General features: G+C 40.6%; 1 long non-coding RNA gene across 3 annotated transcripts in view; it reads right to left on the reverse strand.

Annotated features, from left to right (window-relative positions):
* LOC137166502 (uncharacterized) overlaps positions 1–27,909 on the reverse strand; it is a 53,511-nt gene that overhangs the window by 3,222 nt on the left and 22,380 nt on the right. The window contains exons 2-3 of one of the 3 annotated variants that reach the window (XR_010923717.1): positions 4,743–4,829; positions 999–1,883 (exon numbers count right to left, since the gene is read on the reverse strand). This is a non-coding gene — a long non-coding RNA (uncharacterized lncRNA). Of the gene's footprint in view, positions 1–998; positions 1,884–4,241; positions 4,668–4,742; positions 4,830–27,909 lie in introns of those variants that run through there. The other 2 variants (XR_010923718.1, XR_010923716.1) reach the window with 2 other exon arrangements.

Below are 27,909 nucleotides of genomic sequence, written 5' to 3' on the forward strand. Positions count from 1 at the left end.
AATTGTTTCCAAGGCAAGAGGCATCCCTGAAAAAGAGGAGGAGGTCCCTCATCAAGGCCCCCTACAAATTACACAAGTGTAACGCTTTCCTGTACTATTAAGATACTCAGTGAGCCAGATCCTTAACTAGCATAAGTCAACCTAGCTCCATAGACTTCAATGGACCTACATTGATTTACAGTAGTTGAGGCGCTTTCCCAGTACACTTTCCAAGAATACAAACATTTTCTGCAAAGTGTAGCTTAATACAAGTTTGTTTACCAGATAGTATATCCTGTTTCTTTGGTTCTCTAGCTATGAGAAAGCATTTGTGTTTAAATAGTAAATAAATGGATTCTCCAGTCCCTCCTTTCTCCAAGCACATGCACCTCCTTAATGTGAAATTTATCACATGTTAAGAGGGAATATTTTTGTGAGAGCCCCTTGACAAATTATTGGCAGAACTTTACTGCATTACCTGGTTTCTCTGCAATTATTTACTGTCGTTGTAGCTGGTCTTGCCGTTACCAGCCAGAGTAAGTTGATCTTTCCTTACTACAAAAAGCTATATAGGTCATATTCTCAGCTGGTATATATCAGTGCTGCTCAACTGAAAGCAATGGAGCTACAATGATTGACACCAGCTGAGAATCTGGCCCTTTTGTTTTTGAATAAATCATTTTCTACATTTTCTCATGCTACAAAATTGAGCAATCAGTATAAACTGTTTTGCCTAAAGAACTGTGCTAATTTAAAAAGAAATCAAATTGTCCTTATATCGTTAGTTGCTATTGCTTGAATTTCATTTCCCTATGATTAACTTTAAAATACAGCATAATTGCTTAGTACTGAATACAGATACCTAGAACTTAATGAGACTCTTACAATTACAATTTGTGGGTTTTAACTGAGTTTTGCAAAACCCATTTAAACACATAAGGATCACTGTTTTGTCCCCTTGAGCCATGTATTTAAATACCATTAATATTAATAAGATTTGTGAGTATGCATCCAGGGAGAATAAATCACTTAAGCACCTTTTTTTTTTTTTTTTTTTACTTACCCATTTTGTTTCCTTAGCATTTCTCACCTCACAGCTATTTTGTCTTACTTCTCTATCTTTATAAATACGTATAGTGCACATTTCTCACTCTTCCAACAATCCTTCCCTCACTCCTTTTATTGATTATTCTCAAAGAAGCCTGAGATGCTTTTCCTTACTTTATTTTCTATTTTTAGTGTGAACTTAAGAACACTTATTTTTCCTCAGCAACTTGTTTCCATTCAGAGACAGAAGCTTCCTCTCCCATATCTCACCCCTCTGAAGGGACATTTATATGTCTCACACCATTCAATGTTTTAAAACTAACAAAGATGGATTTATTTCTTTGCATTGTCTTAGTATAAACTTGCATTTCTATAACACCTCTAATCCCAAAAGGATCCCAAAGCACCAGGTGTGGTGTTGAGTAGTCCCACAAGGATAAACAGTTCATTGTTGGTTCTCTTTGAATATGAGACCCTGAGAATAAATGGTTGCAGGATCAGCCTTTGTTTATGTACAGTACCACTGATATGTTGCCACTTCTAGAGTGAAGGGAGTCAACCAGCTGCCACACAGCACTGCAGTGGGTGGAGAGGAAATTTTCCCTGTAAACTTAATGGGCCAGTTTACATAGGAATGGCACTCCATACATCAGAAATAACAAACAATTGCTATACACAAATGAGCTGTTAGCTGTGTTTGCTGGCTGAGTTATATTTCCATCATCTAACAATGAGCTGTTTAATAAATAACTTCAAATTCAGTTGTAAGCTGAAGATTTTCTCCTGTAACAAACTAACAAAATGAAGCAAAATAATCAAGATGGAGAAGGGCAGAAGGTTGCTTGTAATGCAGTTCACTAAAAAAAAAAAAAAAATAGATCCGGAGATATTTCAGATATAGTTTTAAAAAACCCACACGGAATGCAGCACATCTTAGCACTTACCTCAGAGTTTTGAGGAAATTGCAAGCTATTGTACTTGAATTTTACTCTCTTGGTCTCTGTAAGATGTTTATAACATTTCACAGCTCACAATTGCCTAGGCAATATGTTAGACATAACATGTTGGCCTTTACACCATTATCAATGTGCATTTAATTTATATTATTACTATTCCATCTTTTCTATGGCATTTGTTAACTACTATTGTTTATTAGAAGTGCCTGCGATTTGAATCTGCAACCACAAAGGGCCATTGGACCTCCACCTTTCTCGGCTAAGCAAAGATGTAGCAATAGTGGTAGTAGACAATGAAAGGAAGGAGTAGTTAAAGAAGAATACATCATCCCACCTGGAAACTTTATAGCAGGACAGGGTGCAATCAAGGACCATATCATCCCACCTAGCTTTTAAAAGTATACATAGTGAAAAGATACACCAAAAACTAGGTGTACATAAAAAGCACTCGAGTACCATCGATACTAGGTGAATTTTCAGGGTGACCAGAAATCAGTAGGTGAAGTACCACAGACAGTCCACATAAAAGAAAGGCATTGATGCAGTAAGGTAATCATGCTTATCTATATCACTCAGCTCTGGTGTGAGAGATCCATCTTATTATTATGTTAAGGCATAGAGGCAATTATCACTAGTTTTGGGATACATAAAGATTGTATGATATGGGTGGGGTGAGGGGACACTACATGTAAAATACTGTTCACAACTTGCCCATCCTGGGCAAAAGATCATAAGGACAGACGCAAACTATGCTGTGGAGGCAAAGATCTGGGTTAAATGCAGAGTGTTACAGTAGAGCCCTGCACAGATACAAAATTTGTATCCGCATCCAATCCGCAAACATGGTCCACGGCTATAAAGCAGTTTTTTGCAGATTTGCAGGGCTGTGTGTGACTGGTGGGAAGGCTCCACCAATCTAAAGCAGCTGCTGCCGCCACCACCACCACCACTCAGTGAATGCATGTCACTTCAGAGCACAGCATGAATCTTGAATAGTGCACAGTTATCTCATACAGAAGATTCCTTGTCTCAAGAAAAGAAGAAGTCAGGAGCAGCTTCAGACAGGAGTGTGAAATATATATTTACACTCTGCACCACACACTCAGGAAAAGACTGATGAAAATATCAGTCATTGCAGACATTAGCTAAGGAATAGGAATTGTATACATGTTGTAGGGGATATATTACCTGCTTCTGAGAAGGCTTAACCATGGAAACAATGCCCCCAACTCATTACAGAAGATGTGTCTATACACAAACTAAATTGGTGCAAGTTTGTGGCTGAGTACCCATATCAGTGTAAACCTGGCATATATCAGTTTAGCTTGTCTTACATCAATTGAGCAGGGGCAAAGGTTCCAAATGCATTGCAAGGTGTCCACACACAAAGTTGCACTGGTTTAACTACATTGGTGCAACAGAACACCATTAGTTAAAGAAGCGCAACTGTGTGTGTAGACCAGGCCTAACATATAATTGGCCAGCAGATCTCTAAATCAAACAAGTTTGGATAAATACAACTGTCAGAATGAAACCAGTCACACATGCAAGTAGGAAGAGTCTCCCCACAATTCACTCACACAATGGCACCATAATAGCTCCGTATGTGGAGGGGAAAGTTAGCATGGTATTGCTCACTCTTACTCATCTTTTTTATACTGGTTCTAGAGGGCTGCACAAAACAGGAGGGATTTGGCCAGGCCATGCCACCTTAGGAGAATAATACACAAGGAATGAATAAACCAGTCACATCATCTGCCCTCTCCATCCCTGCTTTGTAAAGGTAGTCTGATGGTGTAATAGTTCTGCTATCTTACTCGCTTTTCAAATGATGATGGTGTTACATGCTGCTCCCTTTCTTTCCATCACTTGCTCGGCATGGCTACATAGCCAGCAGTTTGTAGGTTCAAAATTGAATACAGAATCATGTGTTGTGATGCTCCTTCTTTGTGCGGGCGGAGTTGCCAACTCTTACAGTGCTTAGAATGAGTTTCACAAGATTTGATGTTTTTCTGAAAGCCCCACACTCTGGAGTCAGGCAATTACATGAGACACTCAGCTTCCTTTTTAAAACAAAAACAAAACAAAACCAAAAAAAAAGGTTTCTAGATATCAGAGAAAAGTTTGAAAACCCGTACAGGCTCAAAAACCAGAAGCTAAATTAAAAAAAAAAAAGAGTCAATGTATTATTTTTTAGACTTGTGTGATTTATAAGTCAATTTCACATTGGGGGGAGGGGGGAGGCTGACTCATGCTTTTTGAATGTTTGCTCTTGGCTAAGCTAGTGTTTGCACTATGATTTGCTCCCTCAGCTGCTATTGTCTTAAACACGTTTAATCATACAGCCAGGTTTTCATGCATAACTGAAGATGTAGGATAGTTATGATTGGTTTAGGTTTATCAGTACATTATACAGAACCACATTGTAGCTGACCCTTAAGCAGATGTGTGGGGCTCAGTGGGAGAGCAAGCCTGGGCAGCTCTCATGGGCAGCCTGGACAAGATTCTCTCAACTGCATTCCTTATGCGTCTTGGAGCACAAGGAGTGCTCCATCAGTGTCCTCCCATAGGCAAAGATGCTCCCAAGAAGATGGGGGAGGGTGAAAACAGGTCTTCTCCTCCCTCCCCACTTCTCTGGCAAGCAGAATGGGCTGATTGACCAGGATCCCTGAAGGTTAGTCTCTCCTGTATCGCATAGATAAGACAATAATAAATAAAATGCATAGCTCTCAGAGATAACAGTTAGCATTTCTGTATCACCTTTCAATCTGAAGGATCACAAACAAACCATTGCTGAGATGCCGCCACCTCTGGTATATGGGGGGCAGCCATCTGGCACCCAGGATGCTGCATAAGAGGGAGAGGAAGCATTAGAAGAACATTTATATAAATGAATGCATATCTGTGCTATAATAGCTATTAGCTCTACTCAGACATAGTAAAACCACCAGAATAATATTATATGGCCAGTTTTCAAAGTGGTGCACAGAACATATGTGCACAGATCTAGTTGTCAAATAAAAAAGGTGTGAATCTCCCGCAGACTGTTCAGTATATTACACACTATGGCAAATATTCAAAAGTATTTTCTATTATGTTTCTCTATGTTTGGATTTTGCTTCTGTGTTTTGAGCCAACAAGTATAGTCCTGAACTCAATACAAATGTTCTGCAACATCAAATAATTTTATAATTTTGATAGTGCCAGGTTGTAATCCTTGTCACCTCTTTTTTTCTGCCCTTTGTGTAGGTTGTTAATTGATAAAATATTTATCGTTTGAAATTGCGTGACTGTGTGTGACAGACAGAGAGAGAGAGAACAAAATTTCAACCTTTAGATCTGAACCCAAAGCCACAGTCTGGTTCCAGATCTAAATACAAAAGTGGAAGGAATCTATTTTTCAATTCTGATTCAGATAGAGATGAAATTTGGTTCTCATCAGATTTCAGGCCCAGATGGCAGAAAGCTAGTGAAAACAACTGATCTTGCAAGGTTTCAGTCATTCAAGATATCCACTATTGGAAGTCTCCTGAGAGCAGCTCAGTAGACTATAGCACTGTTTGATCTGAACACAAACCCTAGTTTTGATTGCTTTCCAACAATAACTAGACTATCAGAATTATGATCTGCAGCTAAACACCACATCTTTGACCCATAACTTGATACATTGAAATCCAAAAGTATACTTGGAATATAAACGTATGACAAAATCTCAGAATCTCTGGGTTTGAAAATTGCAACGATAGTTGTATCCAAATACGAATGTTTTGGTAAATAAAAGACTTCTTGTATCATGGTATCCTTCTAGGTTGCAGTATGGAGGATGCCAGGTTTTTCCTTGCTCATTTGTATATTAAAAAAAATAGATTGCAGTGAATTTATTTCCTTCAGTATTATACAGCTGTGCATGGCAGAACAACATTATTGTTTTTAGAACTAAGATAACTGTCCTTGCTCGATCAGACAAGAACCATGATATAGAAGTGGTGCAGCCAGCTGGCCCAGCACATGACATTGTGGCTGCCATGAGGGAGAGATCCATGTTCAGCACTGCTGATCCTCAGGCCAACTGTGAGGCACCCATTTGTCTATGAGATGCGATGTCCTCAGCCTCGAGGGCACTTAGTGCGTTACACTTTTGCACTCCTTAGCAGGTGGTTACCAAGCAACAATGCTGTTTCAGAGGCTTATTGTCCTCCCAGCCATTGGATGAATGCATCAGTCACAGCTGCTGCTTTTAGGAAGAAGAGAGTATGATTTTGGGGGGAGGGGAGAATGGGGAGAGCCTTAAATGAATGTGTGCATAAAAAACACTTTTGATCCTTACGATGATCAGATAGTTGATATCTAGAGTTACTGCTAGGGGAAAAATAAGGGACCTGAACTTACTCTTTCCATGGTAATTAAGACTATAAGGAAAGTTGAAAGGTCTCTGGTACCAAGTCTCATTGCAAAATAGTAAACCAAAATCTTAACTATTTTTTACAGTTTAGCGTCTGCCAATGCTAGGAGTGAGTTACAGAATTCTACATTTTATCATGATCTGTGGTTGTGGGGAGGGGATACAAAAAAGCAGTGGTTTTCTTATATGTCGAAATATGTATCTAAAATGAGACAAACCTATCCCCAATTTTGTGTTATAAGATTATTAACAGCTCTGACAGCCCGACAGGGCCCCCACACGGCAGGTGGGGTGGAACGGTGCACTTTACTGGGGCCCGGAGGCCCGGCCTAGGCTGCAACCTTCATCACCAGGAGGAAAAAATTGTATGTATGGGATGAGGGATTGTGGTATGTGTGTGGGAGGTGGACCATGTTACAAGTTTGTACTGGGCCCGAAAAAAATTATGCTTGGGACCTGCAGCCCGACATTAGCTGACAAAGAAATGATGCATATAAACAATCTGGATTTCAAATGTTTCCTTTGGTCTCTTGTCGTCTGATTGAACAGCTTCATAGCTTAAGAAAAAAAATTAATACTAATTTAAATATTTCTTTCCACTTTAGTTTGTAACAAAACCCTTACTCTTGCAGCTCTCAGATGTGTTTAAGCTTCAGAAAGCCCTGATACTGTATAGAACTGCATGCTTTCTGAACAATGCTCAGGCACTCAATTCCCATGGACTTCAGTGATAGTTGTGAACCTTCAGCAATTCCCAGCTAGAGCTCAGCATCTTGCAGGATCAGGCCTTGAGAGACATGGGGCTGAAATCCTGGGTCCACTAAAGTCAATAGGACCATTCCTACGGACTTCAATAGGGTCAGGATTTCACCCCAGGCTCTCACACCATTCCCTTTACCAACCTAACACAGTGACTGGTTTCTACTTTTGTTCAGCCACTTTCCCAAATAGCTGGATTTATTTGCAGCCTGAGCAGTTAGGCTGGGAATCTGAAGTAGCCCTCCCATCCTGGAACGCATTGAGTGGAGAATATACTCATTGCCACAAATATACACAAGGGATTTAAAAAAAAAATATCATCCAAATGCAACATGGTAGAGGAGGAATGTGAAGCGGGGAACCCTTGCTACACCTTTTTAACAGGTGTAGACAGTACTTGCCCCAGCACAGTGATCCCTGGGTCACTGTCCCACTCAGACATGCTCACCTCTGGCCAGCATGGCAGCCATTCCCCTTGTGCTGTCATATGGTGGGAGACAGATGATGTCTGGGGACTATGTGGACACACAGTGTGAGTGCACCCATACAGAGTGACACAATTTAGCTCACCGCTGTATATCTAGTAGCACATAAAGTAATGTTTGACAACACATAATCAACTCGTTTTTTCAAATGTATAACATGCCCACTTTTCTAAAGACCCAGCTAAACTATGCTGGAAAAATGTGTGTGCACCAGTAATTTCTATTTGCACATGGAATTACCTGACTTGCCTGCACAAATTGTGTGGCACACTTTAGGAAGATCCCACCTAAACTGGTCCCTGTAGAGGCTTGCCCAGCTAGTTCACAAAAGTAGTACCGGTTAAGCCATCCGGGGAGTATAATGAGATAGCTCTATTGTCACCCAAATTCTAAAATGGAAAATTTGTATATAACTCTTTCACTTTCGCAATATTTCCTCATCCAAAAAAGCTTTTCTTTCATTTCACTGGTCCTATTCACTGTCTATTCTTAGGATAGCAGAATTTTTTCCCCTTACACATAAAATGAGGCCTGAAATGAGAGGTGCTCAGCACGTGCAGGATCAGGGTCTAAATACTATAATCAGACTGGGGCAAATATGGCTGTTGAATCTGTAGTTAACAGAAGCTTCACCTGATGTGACTGAGCACCTGGCATGTCTCAGCTGAAATGTGGCAGCTTTGCATGATGTGTTGTTCACAGGGAGAGCAAAATAGTACATTCTTCTTTCTGCCACAGGAATTCCAACAGAAACAGAGAGGCTCTCGAGAGGCCAGCTGCTCCTAACTTTGCCACTGCAAGAATGCAGCTGAATTTGAAAACTTGTCACCAAGCTGAAATCCGTGATACACCTGTCCCTCTCATCAGTCTCCTTCTGGAAAGTCTCACAGGGACTTAAAAACTAAAGCCATAAAAATGGGATTTAACAAGACTTATTCCAGAAGGCAATATGTAACATACATGCTCCATATGTCCCATGGCGGGAATGTCCTCTAAACCAGGATATGTAAACAAGACAACAGCTGAGGAATGGCATGAGCTAACCCATATTAATTCAGAAGAGGAGACTGTTAGATGAAGCTTTAGGGGAACATTCCTTTTTAATAAATATATATACACATGGCAATAGAAAAAGGAAATATTTGTTGGCAAGCACGGTCATCTACTTTTTATTTTAATAATGATGGAACAATAAGTGATGACCATTTCAACCATGATCAACCCAGTAATAAAAATGGAGGGGGAAGGGGGAATTATTATGCTGCTCACTTTCACATATTGATATATACACCTGGAACATTTTGACTCATGAAAATCCTGGCTCATGGCTTAGCTAGGTGACAGGTCAGTAAGGCCAGGTGTACACTACAAGCTTTGGTTGACACAATTTACATTGGCCTACAGCCACTGAAGGCCATATATAGCTCATGCAAATGCATACATGGCTACTTGTGCATATTCTGTAAGACTGCTTATGTTGATGTAAAGTACAATGTGCCATGGGTGAGTATCCTGGAAGGTCATGCTCCACTGTCTGGCACATTGCCTTTTCGGACATTTTCACTTTATTTTTTGGCATAGTAACAATTTGCACAGGGATTTCTGGGAGCAAGGGGTCAAGATCCCAGCATACAGCTTTCTCCAACTCATAATACCTTCCATATCCCATAATTTTTGCACTATTTTTTAAAACTCCCACAATCCTGCACAACCCTTTTAGTGTCTGCTATTTCTGACAGAACCTTGGAGCCTGCTGAGCTCATCACTAGTTTCATGACCATTGCAAATATATGATGCATGATTCTGCTGCATTTGCAGACCTTCAGGATGTATCCCAACCACCAGGATCACAGTGCGGAACATGAGAATATCTTTGAGCACAGTTTGTTGATGGACACATTGAAAAAAATTCCAGGTTGCTGGTGGAGTTCATGGAGCAGCTCATAGACTTAAAGGTCAGAATGGACCAATATGATTATCTAGTCTGACCTCCTGCACTACACAGACCACAGAACCTCACCCACCCACTCCTGTAAATAGACCCCTACCCTACGACTGAGTTATTGAAGTCTTCAAATCATGCAAGTGACCCGTACCCCATGTTGAACAGGAAGGCAAAAAAACAAAAACAAAAAACAAAAAGAAACAGAGCCTCTGCCAATCTGCCCTGGGGGGAAATTCCTTCCTGACCCCAAATATGGTGATCAGCTAAACCCTGAGCCTGTGGGCAAAGACTCATCAGCCAGACACCCGGGAAAGAATTCTCTGTAGTAACTCAGAACCCACCACATTATACGTCCCATCACAGGTTATTGGGCATATTTATCACTAGTAGTCAAAGATCAGTTAATTGCCATATTAGGCTGTCCCATCATATCATCCCCTCCATAAACTTATCCAGGCCAGTTTTGAAGACCGCTAGGTTTTTTGCCCCCACTGCTCTCCTTGGAAGGCTGTTCCAGAACTTCATTCCTCCAATGGTTAGAAACCTATGTCTAATTTCAAGTCTAAACTTCCTGATGGTCCGTTTATATCTATTTGGTGGAGCACCACTTCTAGGCCTGAGAAATGAGCACTGATTGGTGGGATTGCACTGTAATGGAGGTTTGGGACAATGACCAATGCCTGCAGAACTTTTTGGTGGAAAAAGGTCACATTCCAGGATCTGTGTACCAAGTTTACCCAAACCTTCCACTATAAAGGACATCAGAATGGGATCTGCATTGACAGTGGAGAAGCGCGGTGATCACGCTCAGAAGCTTGCAATGTCAGATTGCTACTGGTCCATGGGAAATCATTTGGAATTGGAAAATCCATAGTGAGGAACATTGTTATGCAAGCATGTAGGGCCCTTAATTGTCTCCCGCTACACAGAACTGTGACTCTTGGCACTGTGCGAGAAATGGATTTTCAACAACAGGGTTCCTAAACTGCAGTGGCATAATAGACAGTATGCCTATCCCTGTTTCAGCCCCAATCCATCTTGCTACTAAGCTGAAATGGACACTTTTCCATGGTTATGCAACCACTAGTACAGCACTGAGAAGGCTTCACCAATGTCGGTGAGGGTTGGTCAGCCAAGGTGCATGACACTTGCATCTTTAAGACTACAGGACTGTTCAGAAAGCTGCATGCAGGGCCATTTTTTCCAGTGCAGTGAATTAAAGTCGGTGATGTAGAAATGCAGTAGTAATTTTGGGAGACACATCCTATCCCTCACTCATGAAGCCATCTACTGGTCATCTGGACTGGGTCAAGGAAAGATTCCACTATTGGCTCGGTAAGTACAGAAACAGAATGACTATGAAATGAAGGGTTGCTGATGTTGTTTGCTCACGAGATTAGATCTCAGCAATAAAAACATCTCAATGGTTACAGCTGCATGTTGCATGCCTCATAGCATGGGAAACAAGCAGGGAGAAGCTGCCACCAGGATGGAAGGGCGAGGTGCAGCGACTAGTTGCTGAAATGAAATGGCCAGACACAAGGGCTATCAGAAGAGCCAACTGTGGAGCTGTGTGGATGAAGGATTGCTTTAAAGGCTCATTTTCACAGACACCTACAGTAGTGATCTTCAGTATAATTTAAATCATGTAGTTTTTAATTTTTGCCTGTTGGTATCTAGTCTGTAGTGCCTCCTGCAAATTATAAATAGTGTTGGCCCGGGGCTTTCCCTGCCACTATGAATTGGGTCGTGCTTGCTGTACATTTTATAAATATGACGGTGTTTTCCTGATGCTATGAATTCTGTGGTGCTTGGTGTGCATTTATAAATATGGTGATTTCTTGACTGCCCCTATGCATTCTGTAAGATTTGTAATGAACTAAAAGATTCTTTGATTCTGCAAAGATACAACTTAGCAGAGTGCAAAAATTCAGTGCACAAAATCAAAGTGCAAACACACAAATACAATGTTATACAAACAACTTACTGGGGTGAAACATTTAAAATTGCTGTTGAAGAGGAAGTAAACATTTATGTCCATGCGTGTAAACAAAATAGGTAGTTCAGTGTACCCCATTGTGGCTTTCACAGATCAGCTTATGTGAAGGGGCAGTTTTCTTTGCCATTCCCCTTGCGGAGTGATGGGGGTAAAGATGCCACTTTTTAGGTTGGGGGGTGCAGGGAGCAGCAACAATGGAGTTTTCCAGTGAATGCTAAGACTGAGTCTGGGATTTTTGGACCTGTAGGTCAACCAAGGTCTATAGCAGTTGGGTTTGGCGCCTGTGAAGACACATTAAGTCCTGGTGCATGTCCGCTCCTTGACCTGTGGGACACTGAGGCCTTTTGACTGTCCTGTCTTTCTCCATGCTCTCAGTCATATTAGCCCTCCAAGCCCTTTGTTAATGGCCCAGTACAGCACTGGCTAGTAGGATCTCACAGATCATGTTCTGCCTAGTCCTCTTTCTGCTCCTTCTCATCAGGGTCAGGCATGGAGGGGGCATCCCTCAAGACTAAAACACCATAGACGGCTCATATAAAAACAGATGCCTCCTTAGAGTTACAGTCAGAAGGGAAAGGTAAGTTTCAAAACTCCCTTCCTTTATTCCCATAAATACTTTTAATAGGAAACATGTAAAACTTCAGCTTTGGAGCACCTTGGTATAGCACCACTCTCCAGCCCCAACCACGATGAGTATGGCTGGTGATGGAGGATGGGTGTGTGTGTGTTTCTGTTTCATTAAATCTATAAAATGTTGGCTCCCCTACCCCCTGGGTACAAGTACAGGGCAATGGCAGTGAAGATCAGCACTATTTTTCACAGACAGTAGTGATTTTAGCTAATCCCTCACTCCTGAGGGTCACTAAGGCACAGAGAATCCCACTGCTTATCCCACAGTTGCCCTGGCCGTTTTGTGCTAGCCTGTTTGCTGTGATGCTAGCTGAACTCACCGTGGAGCAGTGTGGGAAAGTGTCCTATCACAGAGGAAGAAATAAGGCAGCCATCCCTAGAACCTTTCAGAAGAGGACTGTAGAGTATCTCCATGAAAGAGTCATTGAGATCTCTCAGGAGGATAAAAGACATTCCTATTCACATAAACAAGGTGGTCTACATGCATGCTCTCTTCCAGCCTAGCCTAACAAGGGAATGAAAAGCAGATGAATCATCAATCCTGACATTAATCTGCCTGGGGGGTGTAACCCAGTAACACAGCACAAGTTTTTAGATACAGATATATTACACATCTCTCTAACTTACAGTACAAAAATGATATTCACACAAACAATATCATATTTAGCAAATTATAACCTTTCCAATGGTACCTGACACGGCATATCTTGTAAGAATCACTGAAATTTTGTCACATTTATAATATTATTTAATACCAAAGGTCACCCCTAATCCAAACAGCAACACCATACAGTTCAGGAATTTGTTTTGAATTTATTTCCTAACTTTTTATTTTCTCACACTATATCCGTAAATCAAAATTAAAAGTCGACCCCTTTGTCTTCTACATTTGGGGATGGGCCAGGCACCATCTTTCAATGGTGGGAGGGTGGGGAGAAATGAGATGGAGAAAAGAAAAGCAAATAGAACTTTGCAAGGAATCTTGTAGGAACAAACTTACCTAAGCTCTCTTCCTCTTCATTAGCAGGCTCGCCCACACTCACCAGGCTAGACTCCTATGGAGTTTCAAACAGGTTTAGCTTGCTGTGACAGGAACTCCAACCATACGTCTTCCTGGACCTTCTCCGCCTTGCTGTTCATGACAGGGGTCTCCACATCAGGCGTCTCCATGTCAGGCTCCTCTGAGGGGTCCACAGTAGTCTGTGGGGTCACTGCCAAGTAGGACATGCAGTTTGTTCTAAAAACAGCAGGTCTGCTGGGCAGCACCAGATTTCTTGTTGCCCTTCCTTGCCTTGTGGTATCCCACAAAAAGTTCCTTCACTTTCACAGAGCAACACTGTTCATCCCTGTCGTGCCCCTTTGCCCACATCCTCCGTGCAATCTGCTCATAGATGTCCATATTTCTATGGTTGTTCTGCAGCTGCGCTTGCAGACTCTTCTTCCCACAGGCCCAGGAAATCCAACACTTCTTGCCTGCTTCAGGGGAAGCGTGCATCTAGGATTTCTCCCTGTGTGATGGCACCATGATGGATTGAACACAAAGATGAGCTGCTAGGTGCCCTCACCAAGTTGGGCAACCAAGAAAGAGCACTTCAGAAACATGCAGAGTTTTTAAGAGAGGGACAAGAATGTTGTTCCAGTCTGTGACCCCCAGGTAGAGAGTTTAAAGTTGTGAGCAAAGCAGTTACTGTCATGGGAACTAGGATGTTGTGGGACAATGGCTGGAGAACTGTTAAGGTCGACATAGTTCATGCAGTATCTATCGTTGCACTGTGTCAACCAAAGTAGATTGACCGTGGCCTTATGCCAGTCAGGGAGGTGGTTTTATTGCATCGCCATAATGGGACACTTCTCTCAGCCGCAGACAAATTTGAGTGTCAACACATGCATTGATAGGTTGATGCAAGGAGACTTAGATCAGCCTAACTTCATCGTACCAACCAGGCCTAAATTTCTACTGATTACTTCTTCAGAGGTCAACAATACAGAGACCTGCAGCAATGCTTACTAAATAGAGCACATATGTAAATGAGTCCATCCAGATACTGCACTCAGTTGCAGCCACTCAGGAGGTAAATAATAGTTTTGGTTTATTTTCTAGGTTTTTAGATCTGCTTTAGCCTAAAAAGATGAACTATTATACTGTAGAAAGATTTGAAAGCCTTTACATTATGGAATGAGTTTTTAATGTACATTCACGCTGGATGTTTTCCAGTATATATTGATTTTTTTCAGTAAATACTGAGATGTTTTTTATCCTTTGAGGTAAATATTAACAGTAGGTCAATATGAACCTGTTATATTGATACATCCTGATGGTCATATAAGTGAATATGAACAGATTAACTTTTATTCATTTTAAAAACAAACAAAGCTCTGTTTATTAAACTAATAAAGATTGCTAAGGCATAACAGTGTACTTACCTATCACATTATTTACAGACCTCAAGCACTCACAGCCAGTTAAGGAGGTCATAAATCTTACAACACTTCTCATGTAGTGAGACTATAAAATCAATATCGGACATGTGTCATCCCACTGAAATCCACATATATGTTTAAAATGAGTATTTGGGAGGCTAAGTGATACTTTCAGGGCCTAAATGGATGACTAGGCAATCAAGTTTGAAAACTAGGCAAAAGTATGAAAAAAGAGCAGGACTACAACCACCAAACACTTGCTGAGCTCATCCACATTCAGTTCTCAGTAGCACTGAAAAAAATATATGTTTATTAGTGGACTTTGTTTGAGGGTCTGGGGAGGAAGCCAAAATACACATTAGCAAAGATTTTCAACAAGGAAATAAATGCAGTCTGTCCTTCCAATAAAGCTTTCCATTACAAAGCATCAGGGCCGGACCGAGGGCAGCCCTGTCTGCACTGGTCAACAAGTTGTGGTGAGGAGACAGGTAGTGGGGTCAGGAAGTCAAGGTTAGGCATCAAGTTGAAGGTGGCAGGCAGTTGTCAAGTAGTGGAGTGGGGGTTGAACTGGGTCAGGACAACACAGAGCCTGGGAAAACCAGGGTCAGAAGGCGGTATCTAGGGTCCACAGTAAGGCAAGGTCTGGAGTGGGAGCAAGTAAGCAGTCTGCATCATTGCTCAAACAGCTCCCCCACTGGCTTCCTTGTTTATATACTAGCATGAGCCAAAAAGTGGGCTTCCAGGAACCACCACCCAGCTGGGTGGTACATTCTGCAGAGCCTAGCTTCGCAGGGTCCTTCTGCAGAAAAACCCAACCTAAGCTTCCAACGGCAACAAAGAAGCATCAGCAGCCCACAACCCCTATGGTCTCAGGTTCTAGTTCTATTGATTCTTATTTAAGGACTTAAAGTGATATACAATGAAAGGCTGCCTTTCCCAAGCTCCCAGTCCCACTAAAAACTGTTATTTATTACAGCTTTGATGAAACACACCAGTAACTCTGTCTCCGAGGGCAGTATTTATTGTGAGTTTATACCTAATAAGGTTTTCAAACTATGATCTTTAAAAGGATTTAACATTTTTTGTATTAATGACCCCATTGCAGGGTTGCTAACCATCCGTAAATTTATGGACAGTCACTGTAAAAAAAAAAAAAAAAAGGCACAATTTTAACACAGTCTATAAACCCCTAAATAAATGAAAGTGTTTGTGAAAGTGGGTAAAAATAAAAAAATAAATAAAAAAATGTATTTTGACACTGATTGTCATCGTTCTGAATCACTTCTTGTATCATAAAACTGACCATGACTTTATCAATTTCCTGTTTTCTATTATTGCACACATCCAAAGAACCCGATTGACCAATTAACTGCAGCTAAAACCATTGCATAATTCCGAATTCCTGTATACAGAATAACAGTGAGTGAGTACACACTTTTGTGACATTATTGTATTGTTTATGGTATTTTTAGTGATGTCAGTAAAGTTTACCATGTCAGTTTAAAAAAAAAAACCAAAAAAAAAAAAAAACAAACCAACCAACTTCAGACCTTCATGTCAGTAAAAACTAAAATGCAAGGTTGGCAACCCTGCCCGTTGTCAAAAGAGGTACACTATGGAAGCTAAACATGGGGAATAGCCTCCATTCTTCTTTGTAAAGCAAATTGTTGAAGAACAAATTTAAGGGACTTCCACACCTTTCAGTTTGTTTCTCAAGTTTGAGCATAAGCATTGCTCCGGACTATGTGTGAGCTGGAAGGGCAGTGTACATTGGTATGCAAATGAGTATACCAAGCACACTCATTAAATAGCAACACAATAAAGAACTCTCAGGGGAAGAAGGCAAATGATGGACAGAGAGAAAGGGTTCCTGGGGGTCACATACAGAGCTAGAGAATTCAGGGGTTAAAGCTGAACTATCAACAATCTCTTTCCATTCTCACAATAAGGCATTGTTCATTCTTCCTAGTGGCGTCCTATATTAATAATGGTGTATTCAGTTTGGTTAGACTGCCCTAGAAATTCCATTGCCCTACACTGCACCAGAGGATGAAGTAAAAAGCAGTCCATGTTCTCACTTTGCTACCTTGGCATAGCAGTAGTATAAAATAAATTGCTCAGGAAAAATTCTTATGCTCACACCCCAACTGGTCATAAAAAGGGTTGGAAATACAATAACTAGATTCAGAAGGCAAATGTGCTCCTAACTTGGAGGGCTAGGATCTTGGTCTTAATCTCTGCCCTTCCATGTTAACTGTGCTTAAGGGGAAGAGACATAAAACTCTGTGGTGCCATGGTTTTGGGTTGCCAAGTATAAATTATAATTATAGTTAATTATTTGCATTGTGGTAGCACCCAAAGCCTCAGCCAGCACAATAGGTCCCCCAGTCCTACATATAGGGGACAGTGGCCCTGCCCTGAAAAGCTTACAGTGTGACCCAAGTTCAACAAGGCAGTGTTACAAAAGACAGAAAGGGGGGAGGCCTAAAGGTAAAATGAATAGGATCACTTGGCCATGTAAGATTGTTTTTAAACCTTTTCTAAATGGTTCAGAATCATCTAGCTCTGCGCAAAACTAAAAAACACTTGAGTAACTAAATATTTACAACTCTACCTTCCTGACACTCCACCTTGCCTGTAGGTCTGTCCGATTGCTAACAATATTATCGATCGTAGCATCTGAGCTCACCTGGTGATAGAACTTGACACTACAGTGGGGAAAAAAGTTATGTAGGTGGAAGAGTTATGCTGTCTGCAAAGCAGCAATTCTAGTTATGGATAATGGGTGATTCTGCCACTGAGAAAAGCATCAGCAATGATGGAAGGCTAAGATGCAATTTAGACTGGGGTGTCAAACAATGTTAGCCATATATAGAGCCCTGGGCAGATATAAATATGTGGATCTGCATCCACAGGAATAAACTTTAACCCAACCCACAATCCACCCTCCCTCTTTTAGATTTACCCACATCCGTTCATCAGCTGTTTTGGAGCCAGCAACCCTCCATAAGCTGTTGAGCCCCTGCCACCGCAAACAGTTGATCAGCCCCGCCCCGCCAGCCAAACAGCTGATCAGTTGCTGGGTCCTGTTAGCAGCCTAACAGCTGTGACCATCTGACCACCATCCACAAGAAATGGTCTGCAGATGTCCACGGTCTAGCCATGTGTTCTAATATGGTGAGCCTACTGCTGAGAGCTAGGATCATGATGGTACTATGAAAACAGAGGCAGGTACTAAAGGGATTTAGGAGACCTTCCTTTGCCCAGAGGGTAGACAATGTATGTGAAGAGACCAACACCTGACTGACTATCAGAGAAAAGCAGAAGATAAATCTATGAACATATTAAGAAGTTAGGCACTTGAAGGAAAGTTGTATTATGAAATATACATACTAGGTAGGTGGATAGATGTAGAGGAACCATGTATATCCTCTCTCTGTCCTGAAGGGTTACAGTACAGGGTTACAGGCAGACTTTAGCAAACTCAGAGAATTGATAGGTAAGAGTCCATGGCAAGCAAGTTAGGGGGGGGGGGGGGGGGAACGGGCGGAAGGGGGAGCCAGGAAAGAGTTCAAGAGATTTGGCCAGTCTTTTAAAAGAGACATTATTAAGAACACAAGAAAAAACTATCACAATGTGTAAGAAAGATAGGAAGCATGGTAAGAGGCCACCTTGGCTTAACCAGAAGATCTTCATTGACCTGAAACTCAAAAAATGAGTCATACAAAAAGTGAAAATTAGGTCAAATTACAAAGGATGACTATAATAAAAAAAAAAAAAAACCCAAAAAACCCACCACCACAAGCATGTAGGGACAAAATTAGAAAGGCCAAGGCACAAAATGAGATCCAACTAGCTAGGAATATAAAGAGTAACAAAGCATTTTACAAAATACATGAGAAGCAAGAGGAAGACAGAGGACAGGGTGGGCCCATTACTTAATGAGGAGGGAAAGACAACAACAGAAAACACAACAATGGTCAAAGTGCTAAATGCCTTTTTTGTGTCAGTTTTCACTAAAAGAAAGTTAACGGTGATCAGATGACTAATATAGTGGACATCAGTGTAAATGGGATCTAAGGCTAAAATAGGGAAGCAAGTTAAGAATTACTTAAACAAGTGCGATGTCTTCAAGTTGGTAGGGCCTGATAAAATACATCCTGAATACTTAGAGAAATGGCTGAAGAGGACTGGAAAAGGGCAAATATGCTACGTATCAATAAAAGGAGGGTGGGTGGGGGAAGACAACCCAGGGAATTATAGGCCAGTCAGCTTAACTTCAGTACCCAGAAAGATAATGGAGCAAATAATCAATTTGTAAGCTTCTAGGAGAAAAAAAAGTTATCAGTAACAGTCAACATGGATTTGTCATGAACAAATATCAAACCAACCTAACATCATTCTTTGACAGAGTAACAAGCCTTGTGGATAGGGGAAAGCAGTAAATGTGATAGATCTCAACTATAGCAAGGCTTTTGATACTGTCTCACATGACCATCTCATAGACAAACTAGAGAAATATAGCCTAGACAAACCCACTATAAGGCACGTACACAACTGGCTGGAAAACAGTAATCAGAGTAGTTATTAGTGGTTCACAATTGAGCTGGAAGGGCATATCCTGGGTCCAGTACTATTCAGTATCTTCATAAATTATTTAGATAATGGCAGAGTGTACACTTATAAAAAAGTTTGCGGATGATACCAATGGGTTGCAAGTGCTTTGGACTACAGGTTTAGAATTCAGAATAATCTTGACAAACTGAAGAAATGGTCAGAATTAGATTAGGATGAAGTTCAGTTTGCATAAATACAAAATGGGAAATGACTGTCTAGGAAGGAGTACTGCAGAAAAGGATCTGGGGTGATAACGTGACTAAATATTAGTCAACAATGTAATACTGCTGCCGAAAAAAAGAGTGCGTTACATTCCGGGATGTATTAGCAGAGGTGTTATAAGCAAGACATGAGAAGTAATTCTTCCACTCGCCTCAGCACTGATAAGACCTCAGTTGATGTATTGTATCCAGTTTTGAGCACCACCCTTTGGGAAAAGTGTGGACAAATTGGAGAAAATCCAGAGGAGAGCAACAAAAAATGATCAAATATGTCTAGAAAACATGACCTGCAAGGAAAGATTTTAAGAGTGTGTGTGTAGTCTTGAGAAGAGAAGACTGAGGAGGAACATAACAGTCTTCAAAGTACATAAAAAATTGTTATAAAGAAGAGGGTGATGCATTTTTCTTTGTAACCACTGAAGACAGGACAAGAAGAAATGGGCTGAATTGCAACACGGGAGATTTAGGTTAGACGTTAGGAAAGCTTTCTAACTGTCACGGTAGTTAAGCACTGGAACAAATTACTTAGGAAGGCTGTGAAATCTCTCCCATTGTGTAACTTGTTCTTAAAAACCTCCAAACACCTGTCAAGGATGGGCTAGCTAATACTTAGTCTGCCTCAATGCAGGGGACTGGACTAGACGACCTATCGAGATCCTTTCCAGTTCTATATTTCAAATGATTTTATTACTAAATTTAAACCTGCAGACCATCTTTATGATCATCAACTTCTTATCTATGACTTTCCAGCAGCAATCCTCAAACAGAAGACACCTAAGGTGGAGTAGAGTGGCTTGGAGACGGTTTCAAAATGCTTGTCACCGATGTAAAATGGGAACAACTCTGTCTGTCTTGCCCTTCTTGGCTGAGAGGAGCATATTTATTAAACTGATATAAAGGCATTGAGAAAGCCAGCTAATAGAAGAGAAAAAAAAAAGTCTTGAAGTTTTGGATATTTATAGCACAAAATTGATGACTGACATCAAAAAGGCATGAACTATAGTACTTAACTGAAACAAACAGCTCAGGGTTTTTTTCTGATTCAGCTGGGCTCTTTTAGATTGAGGTATGGGTTTTAAAACAAAGGATATAAAGGATCCTTGGACTCAGTATATTATAAGGAACACTTTTAACATACATTACATATGTGTCATCCAAAGATAGATTTCAAAGCACTTTACAAAGATGAATAAGTTCCATTACTTCTATTTTGCAAGTGAGGAAACAGAAGTACAGTGAAAAGACTTGTCCAAGGTCACATAGCACTTTGCATGAGAGCTGACAGGAGAACACAAGACTCCTGACTCCCAGTCCTGTCTCCTATCCACTGAAGGATAAGCTGTATTATATCAGATATTCGTGCTGGTGAGGGGCAAGGCAACAAAAGGGAAATGCAGAGTATGACCTTCTCAAGACGTTGAAGATTCTCCTGTTATAGGAGATGCTATGATTGTTGCTTTCATACACTTTTTCCTAAGAAGCCATTGGTTTCTTGCTTCTTTTCCATTTTCTTTTTCTAAAATGGAGATAGTATAGTGGAGGTTACAGACAGGAAGCCATTCAAAACTCCTTTTTCAACCAGTAGGATGTAGAAGGGCTGGGATCAAAAACCCCTGGATGTGAATCTGAATCCACACTTTGTGGCTCAGGCAAAGGCACTCAGACACAGCATGTACCAAGTGAAATATCATACACTAAAAGGAGATGTCTCAAGTGGGTCACTTCAAAATTGAGGCTCTCAAAAATCACCAGTCACTTCTGAAAAATCTTTGGCTTCACACCTTTCCTTTCACATGCTTACTCACACCGCATAGTCCCTTAATCACTTGGAAGTCAGACTGTTAAAGGCTTAAAGGTGGCAAAATCCAGCTCTAAATGAGCAGAGATTTTTTAAAATTGATGGGCTAAGCATGCAAAGTTTGTCATTTCCATAATGCCAGTAATGATGTTCTATGCACAATGCAAACATGTGAACTTTCATTCCATTACTGATACTAGAATCTATCACTTATTATTCCAAACTATTCATGTAAGTAACAAACATTTATCAACATTTCACATTTTGTTGAATAGCATGGTACATTGTTACATTGCCCTATGTTATGTGATCATGTAATGAAATATCATAATGCATTAGTACAGAGGGAACATTAACTAAGTTATTCAGCTTTGGTGAGTTTAAATCTCTACCTTACAGCTGTATTGATGTTTTGCATAAATGCAAAATAGAGGTGTGACGTTGGCCTCCAAGGGAGCCATGCTGAGATAGCTTAAACAGGGCAAACTGCAAAGAATGGGGCAGGCAAAGCCCTAAATACTGGTGATTTTTCTTCCATAAGATATACCAAGCCAGCAACAAACAGGTTCTGATGATCTCACTGGTCCTTCAGTAGACAAAATACAGTTCCCTTTAAAGTATCCAGCCCTCTGGCTAGCACACAGACAGCCAAATCAAACATGATAGGGATTACTGAAAATTTTTATCCATCATATGTTTAAAAAAAAAAAAAAAAAAAAAAAAAAAAAAAAGTTCTACCAATCCCAAAGAATTGGACACATTATCAGACAGGTCAAGGAATGGTTCAGATCTTACCCAAATACATGCTTAAAGCCAAAGCTTATTAACTAAACTAACATTTTTTTTTTTTTTAAAATAAGAGTAATGGTTAAAAAAAATCAGTATACATACACAGATGAAACTAAAGCTCTTAGGTCAGTTTCAAAGTAGAGATGATAACTGAATTGCAAAGTTCTTAAATTGCAAAGTCTCTGAAATTACCCAAATAGCTTGGAGGTCGTCAGTCCTTGTTTACAACTTCTTTGTTAGAAATCCAATCCAGAGAAATGAAGACTAAATAGTCCATGTGCAGAGTTTGTTCAAATTCTCCCATGAGAATTAGCACAGTGATTCCAGGCTGGTGCTGGGATCTCAATCTTGTGATCCAAACTTTCCCTGACAAGCTTGGACAGATTTGAGATGAAAAGGATCAGTTCATTAGAGTCTTTTATAGATCCATGCAAGCTCACCGATATTTCCTTGCCAGCAGGTATCTCCTTGAACAATTAATAGATGATTGCTTGGGACTCTGAAGTACCATCTTCTATGTCCTGAGCACACCCGTAACTAGTTACATTAGCATAAGGTAACAGGTATTTACTACTTAATCTTCAAAGAGAAATACCAACAATAATATTGTTACATTCAAAGTTCTATCTGAATGTTCATGTGTTCCTTTTGAACTCTTAACCAATTGAACAGTGACAGACAGGAAAGCAGTTTATCTACATTGTTAACCTCTAACGAGATATGTAAACATCATCAGATAACTACCAACAATACACTTGCATATCAAAGCTCTAGTCTACTTATAAGGAATGACCCTCACTACCATTGTATTTTTCTAGAATCTCTCTTGAAAGGTCAGAGTTGGGCCATGCAACTTGCAAAGTTGCTTGGCTTTTTCGGGCCTAGCATCACAAGAGGCAATTAGAATGACAACTTGTACTAGCCCACGTAAATGTAATCTCACTGTCTCCTGTGACAGCAGACAGGAAAGTGCATCGCTGTATGTGAAATAAATTAGGTGCATCTCAGACATTCAACCTGATCAATACTCTCCACATGTCACATACCCATAATAATCCACCAATAAATCTACCCTGCATGAAACATCCAAAAACATTTGGTTTTGTCATATTATGCTTCATTTATGCAAATGAGACGCTTAGTGTAGATTTGAAGGGAATAGTAGGCATCTAGTTTGAAAATAACTATCTACTCATATAGGAAACATCTGTACCATGGATATGATAAAACAGTTAAATAACTAAATTGCTGCATCTTTATCCTTCCCCAAAGCAGCCTGTGCTGCAGTTTGCTAACCATTTAAAACCCATTCTATAATGTTCTTCCTTTGTTTCCCATCTTGAAACAAACCATGTTATTGCTCAGTATGCTGACATTTCTGATCCTTTTCATCTAAAGAGAAGTCTGCTGATTTCTTTTCAGCTGAGACAAGAATGGTATAAAGTGAGTGATTTCTTGAGCATTCCAAGGTAGGCAATTCATTCAGGCAGTGAATGATTCTGTATTACAGTATCACATTTGCAATACTATCGTTACATGGCTGAGTTGCAGTTTTCATTATAAGTCCAATTTTCACAGGTTTGGAACTCATCCATAACTTGCCATTAAAGTCATCAGCCCAGGAACAAATGTTATTCCAAAACTTTGTTAGAGTGGGTTTAGTTTTCTTTTTGTTTTTAAAAAAGGAGCTCAAGTATTTAAAAAAAGAAAAAAGATTTTGATGCTCTTTTGACAACCTCCATACTTAGCAATGTGGAATTTCAAGGTACATTTTCATCAAGAAAAACATCAGGGATTGGAGCTGTGGAACTTGCTTTAACTTTAACTGAACATCCTTCGACATCTTGTGCACCATACAACTTCACTACTAACCTTCCTATCCCCATTCAAGACACTGCATTTATTTAGCTCCCAATGCTAACCTTCACAACCCCATTGCTTACTTCTTGCTGGACTTTGTCCCAGACATGATTAATTTAATAACTTTTTTAAAAAGAAAGAAAGCCACAATCTGAAAGTTCTATGCAAATAAAAGGAATGCAAAACAAATTATGCACATATAACATTATGATCCTTTACAATGGTAAACCCTGTCCTTTCCCTACTGCCCTCCCAACCATTTGTTTGTTGTTCAATCACTCCTCCTGTGGAAAGTCTCAAGGAGAAAATACTCCAGGAAGGATATTCTGCAAGTTTATGGAGTTTCCTCTAAATTGTTCAGAGTGGGGGAGGGGTGAGGGAAGGGCAACATTTGTCATCCTATGGAACAAAATGTTCCACCTCCAAAAATCCATGGATGCTCCCAGAGCCATGGGGAGCCTGTGGGTTTTTGCAGGAGACCAAGCCATCTGTAGGAGGTTCTATAAATCTGCACTGGTTCTGGGGGACTCTTGTCTCCCCTCAAGCTCAGAGACAATGTGTTTCTAAAGGAACTGCACTGCCGGGGCTTCAGCCCCTGGTGGCTGATTCTGGAACATTCAAGGGGATTCTGTAGGGTGTGAGGGACCATTTGTTAGTTCCTGAGCTCACATGCAGCTCCCTCCAGCCCTGGAAGTCCCTCCACAGGGTCCAGGGTATGGTGATGTATATGTGGCCAACCTGTCCACTATGCTGTTGGAGGCAGACCTGCAAACATAGAGCTCAATCAGGAGGAAGCTAAGTGGCATAATTTGGCCATTCGGTTGTAGACCCCTCAAGGCAGGGACATGCCTTTTTGTTTGTCTGTGAAATGCCCCACACGGGTGGTGCTGTAGGCCATAATTGGTTAGTTTCAGAAGTCCAGCAGCCAAAACTTTCTGGTAAATTAACAGCCTTGGAAATCACATCGTGAAGAGTAGAGCTCATGGAATCATGTAGCTATACTGGAGATGGACCAATCTGGTCATCTAGTCCATTTCTCTGTCACTACAGGATTGTTGCCTAATTCAGCACCATTCATTCATCTGGCCACTTTCAAGACCGATTCATATGGTACAAATTCTCTTCAGAGATGGGGTTTCCACCACTGTCCTTGGAAGACTATTCCATTATCTTATAGGTCCCACTGTAAGGAGAGATTGTTTTGTTCTAGTTTTCTTCTATCTTGACCTCCACACCCAATATTTAACTTCTCCCCCACCTTTTCTTAATTGCATGTCATTATTTGTGGTTACACACACTTGTACTATACTAAATAATTCCTATTGTCTTTAGATGCTTCCATCTGTTGAGTGGTTGTGGATGATTATATCATGTCCCCTGTTATATGTATAGCATGGCTAAGCAATGTGTAACCATTATAACTACATAAGTCAATTGTTCTAACTCATCATATTTGTTGCTCTTCTCTGAATTCCCTTCAGTTTGTTCAATAACTATTTTTGGTGATGACATGCCCAGAGTTGAGTGCAATAGTCCAGGTGGAATCAGACCAGAATTATAGAAAGAGGTGCTATCATCTCCCTGCTTTTGCATATGCAGAACTTCATCTCAGTGGTTTAGGTATGCTCCAGTAAAATTGCAATAGGAAACAGGAGCTTTCCAAAAAAGTATCCATTCTGTGGTTTGCATGTGTTCTCTGAACTTTTTGGCATTATTTCTTTTCTCTCATCCTTTTTAAAAGCAACTATTGAAACGTAATTATATACTGATGTCTATTTCAGCATTTTAATCAAATGTTCTCTAGGTCAAATTTATATCATTACTAAATCTAAAATTAAGTCTTGGCAAGATTACAGCATAGCTCTGGAATTTCTAAAACTAAAACAAAATAGCCAGACATATTGTCTCAATATTAGTTGACACCTACCCAAAGTGTTTGGGGATAGAAAGTTAATAGTAATGATTCACATTTTTTGTGATTTATCCTCAATTCAAGAGAAGCCTAACAGTTTGCAATCTGGTTCCATTATGAGAGGGATTACATTAATTTTATCCAAAATTATATGTAAAGGATACATATGAGTCACATACAAACTAGGAAGAAGTGAAGCAGAATAAAACTACTGTAAAATCATCCCTTTCCTGGCTGTAATGGGTCAAATTCAGATCTGGTATAAGAAGGAGCAACTCTACTGGATACAACAGCTATGCAACCCCTTCACCAGGCCTGCACTTGGCCCACCTTTGCAGTTGTATAAGTGTTTTTATTTAAGGAGGAGTAGACGCCACAAATAAACCTGTTTAAAGGTAAATTATAGGTGGAGATGGCTCACGGGGAAGCAGCTATATGTCTAACAATAGAAAACAAAATAAACACTCATCAGACATTGATTTCTGTCTAGAAGGAAGAATTAGTATTGAAACGATTTAGTCAGAATACTGCTGCTTCTTCAGGTTTATGCTGTTCAGTAAACGTTTGCTATTTTCCAACCTTTGAATAGGGCTCTCTTTATTCAGCATCATGTGAACTTTGAACTACTTTCTGAACCCAAACCACACTACCCTGCAAAGAGGGGGAAAAAAAGATGCGGTGATGTATTCTGTTATGATGCTTGCACTTTTACTCATTATGAGCAAGCCTGTCAACCTCTTATTCTCTTACTAATTCTTGAACTCCATAAATTCGACTTCTGCTCAAACAATCTAAGTTAGCAAAGGCAGAAAAGCACCTTGGGTTGAATGCTTTCTGGACAACCACGTGATCACTGGCTGTGTAGCAGCATTCTTCGATAAGTGCGCTTTGTAATTCGTTGGTTTTAATCCTAATATATCTGTACAAGAAAGCTGTCAAACACCAAATTCAAGAGTGATGAAAAGGATATTGTGAGTTACATGTCAGATGTAAGTCAATTGAAAAATCAGGTGTAAATAATAAAATAGATTGATTTGCACAGATTTAGTATTAAATGGATGTGCAAAAGCAGTGTATCTTACATACCTAGAGGGCAGAAGTGTCAAAACCCCTAACAAGAGGGGACTGTACATGGGCTGTGGGGCTATTTTATTTTACACCTATATGATAAACTCTTTTCCTGTTACATACAATTCTCTCACCCTCTCAGCATGCACTCAATTACAAATCTTTTGTGCAAAATACAGTTTTATCACTTACACCCACTTTCTGACCAATTTACATCAGTATCGAAGTTAACCATGGAAAATATTCACTGATAAAATAGTTATCAGTCACTAAGATGTCACTGTGATTCTAGGGCTCATCCAAAAACATAAAAGTCAGACAAAATACTAGTGCTGAGCTCTGATGTCATGGAGGTTGGGCTTACTGTAGGTCCCCATAATATATGTGCTTATAAACATCAACTGTGATTTCAATCTTAATATCATGAGACTAGATCAGTGGTTCTCAGCCTTTACCTATGAGATTTCCTCAGGGATTCCCCACCCATGGAGCAATATGGAAAAGGCTGGGTGGACCCCCTGACATCCACCTCTCCTTGACACTTGTACATAGCCTGTAGGCCCACAACGTAGGGGTTATCTCCAAATAAGGTCTGCTGGAGTGACAGGATAGCAATTATATTCTAGGCCAGCATACTTATGCTAGACAGCATCATTCTAGGCACGGCCAGATGAACTCTCCTGGGGGCCCAGGGCTATTAGATTTTGTGGTGCCCTTTATGGGCTGGCACAGCGGTGCTCTGGGGGCTGGGAGCATTCAGACCAGCCAGCCTGGGGTCAAGGTGGACCAGCGCTGTGGTGTGGCGTAGGCCGAGGGGGTTGGGAGCTCTCGGGCCAGAGGTGCTCCAGGACCTGGGGCAGACCAGCCAGGCCAGGGGCAGGGCAGGCCAACACTGTAGCATGGTGGGGGCTGGTGGCGCTCTGGGGGCTGGAGTGGACTGGCCAGCCTGGAGCCGGGTTGGGTCCACACCTGGTGCTGGGGCACTCTGGCAGTGGGGGAGAGGGGCTGCTGGAGTGTGGGA

The sequence above is a fragment of the Emydura macquarii genome, unplaced genomic scaffold (genome assembly GCF_026122565.2).
Source record: "Emydura macquarii macquarii isolate MOO-44397 ecotype Brisbane River unplaced genomic scaffold, CSIRO-AGI_Emac_v2 contig_2863, whole genome shotgun sequence".
NCBI classification, from domain to species: domain Eukaryota; kingdom Metazoa; phylum Chordata; order Testudines; family Chelidae; genus Emydura; species Emydura macquarii.